The sequence below is a fragment of the Odontomachus brunneus genome, unplaced genomic scaffold (genome assembly GCF_010583005.1).
Source record: "Odontomachus brunneus isolate Ranch 3 - 2012 unplaced genomic scaffold, Obru_v1 Obru_scaffold_260, whole genome shotgun sequence".
NCBI lineage: Eukaryota > Metazoa > Arthropoda > Insecta > Hymenoptera > Formicidae > Odontomachus > Odontomachus brunneus.
Genome location: NW_022639710.1, coordinates 106,719 through 109,894, shown reverse-complemented (window position 1 = coordinate 109,894; position 3,176 = coordinate 106,719).

Here is a 3,176-nt window from a genome sequence, read left to right as displayed (position 1 = left end):
GATGCAGGACGCGTGCGATGCGTCCATGCCCCGGTGCTCTTCCCCCCCCAGCCCGCAGGGCCGCTTATTGGTGGTCGGCGGAGATCGCCGAGCTCAGGCGCTCCGCCGGCCGCGCCTGGAGGGCGATGGCGGCCCTGCGGGACAGGCACGCGCGGGTGGCGGCATCGGCCGTCCTCACGGCGAGGAGAGGCGCCGTGAAGAAAGTCATCGCCAAGGCCAAGGCCTTGGCCTGGGAGGACCTCATCTCCTCCGTAGACCGGGTTTCTTGGGGGCGCCCATACCGAATGGTAATGCGGCGATTGCGCCCATGGACGCCTCTACTTACGGACACCCTTAACCCCGAGCTCTTCGATAAAATAGTGGAGGGGTTATTCCCAAGGGTGGGAAACAACATCCCACCCTATACGGGAGCCTGCTACCGGTGTCTGTCTGCTACCGATCTGCTATCGGTGTGGCCGGGCCGGGCACATCGCGCGGGCCTGCACAGGGAGTGCGGCCTGCGCGGTGTGCCTAGAGGACGGGCGGGCCTCGAGCCACTAGGTGGGTGGCCCCGAGTGCCCGCTTGGGAGGGGAGGCGGTGCCCCGTCGGGCGGGAGACCGACGGAGCACCGGAGGGGTCGGCCTCCTAATGAGGCTGGACCCATGGGAGGAGTGCTGGCGGACCCCGGGAATTTATCCCGGGGTTCGGCCGGCGGAGAGGGCCCCAGTCTGACCACCTAGACCGGGACCACGACGCCGGCGGAACATCTCGGCCGGCGCCGGGGGGGAGCCGGGACCGAGGGCGGGTCGCCCCCTGACGGGACCCTGCGGGGCTTCTCGTCTTGGGGCGGCTCGTCCCTGGGGTGAGTAAGCCCTGTTCCGGTCCCCCCTCTCCCCTACGGATCGCTGGAGGGTGCGGGGCGCACGCCCCTCATACAGCGGCCCGGGAGGCAAGCGGCACGGTGTTAGGAGAAGTCGCGACCGGGGGTGATTTTATTGCCTCCGGTCCGGGACGGGTCCTCTGGACAGTGGAGGGGGGTCCGCGGATATGCAAGTGTAATATGCAAGTGGTCCCCGCGGGCCCCCTGACAACCGCTGAGGACGGACCCGCCAGGGGTTTTAGTGGGTAGGACTCCCGTCGAATTCTTCGGCGGGGGAGGAGTCCCACATAACCCACGGCCTCTTCCCGGAGACCGCGCGTCAAGAGGCTCGAGGGCAAGGCGAAAGCCCCCAAACCGGATGGCGTGCCCGGCAGGGCATGAGCCTTGACCCTGACGGAACTGCACCCCCGCCTGAAACGGCTGTTCACGGACTGTGTCAGGGCGGGGGTGTTCCCCAGTCGGTGGAAGAGGGCCCGGTTGGTCCTCATACCCAAAGAGGGCCAGCCGGCGGGTGTCCCGTCCGCCTACAGGTCAATTTGCCTGTTGGACGAGGTAGGCAAGCTAGTAGGTAGGGTAGGCGGGTTCTAACCCATGGTCCTCTGAGCGGGGGGTGAGGGGAGGGGGAGAGTATCACGGGCGGGAGGTATGACGTCACCGGGGGGTATGACGTCAGAGGGGGGATTGCATCAGTGGGGAGGTATGACGTCATCGCGGAGGGGGGTTATCATCGGTCGGTAATTGGGGGGGGGCATACCGATGTTACCGGCGGTCGGTAATTTTTACCGATATTATATACCAACATTTAATTTTTTTACCAACATATATTTACATAATTTTTACCAGCTTATTTACATAATACCAACGATCGGTAATTTATTACCGATATTATATACCAACATTTAATTTTTTTACCAACATATATTTACATAATTTTTACCAGCTTATTTACATAATACCAACGATCGGTAATTTATTACCGATATTATATACCAACATTTAATTACTTAATTTTTATCAGCACATATATATTTTTACATAATTTTTACTGTTATATTTACATAATATCGATGATCGGTAATTACCGATATTATATAATTTTTTCTATCTGCTTTTGTTAGATCATTTTACCGATCTGCGGCGGTTTTCGCGGCCGTTTTTCGCGGCCATTTTTTGCGGCGGTTTCCGCGGCGAATTTTGCGGCAGTTTTGCGCCGCCCGCGCCGCCCGCGCTGCTCGCGCCATCTGCGCCGCCCGCGCCGCCCTGCGCATTTCGCAGCGTGATTTTTTTAGTCACAGCTGCAAACTCTAATATTCTGCAAACGTATGCATTCGACAATTAGATGCGCAAGAAAAAGAATGCGACAAATGATATTCTTATTACTAATGAGCACGTATACTGTGTCCCCGCGACAAGATTTTGCATGTTATACATCATGGATAATATTTTATGTAAAAATAGGAATGAAACGGTAAAGAAACGGTAAAGAACGAAAATGAAACAGTAAAGAAACGATAATATAAAACGGTAAAGAAACAATACAAAAACGGTGAAAACGGGAATGAAACGGTAATAAAACAGTAAAGAAACGAAAAAGGTAAAAAACGGTAAAAACGAAAAAGAAACAATAATAAAACAATAACTGCTACCAAAAATCATAAAAACAATTACGGTGTATTCCAATATTTATATAAAAAATGCAGTCCAAAAGTATTCATGTAAGATCTTTCTCTTATGCGTCACAATGTAGCACATAAGTGAAATATTCTAGAAACGGTAATGAAACGGTAAAGAACGGTAAAAAAAACGGTTTATAAACGGTAAAGAACGGTTAAGAAACGTTAAAAAACAGTAAAGGACGGTTAAGAAACGTTAAAAAAACGGTAAAAACACGGTTTAGAAATGGTAAAGAACGGTTAAGAAACGTTAAAAAACGTTAAAAAACGGTTCAGAAATGGTAAAAACGGTTTAGAAAACGGTAAAAACGGTTAAGAAACAGTGAAGGACGGTAATGAAACGGTAAAGAACGGTAAAGAACGGTAAAGAAACGGTAAAGAAATTAATATCATAGCGTATTGCGCGATGTAATTCCGTGTAATTTGAATCATCAAATGCAGATGTGCAGACAGTTATGCGTAAAATCAATGGTCATACAAAAATGTGTTGTATATATTTTTATTACACTTCAGGAGGTAATTAAGAATATATATATATACAGGGTGAATATTATATACCGGAACACCTGAATATCTCGAAAACAAAGCGTTGTATAAAAAAATGTTAAATACAAAAGTTGTAGGGTTTAAAAAGATCTATTTT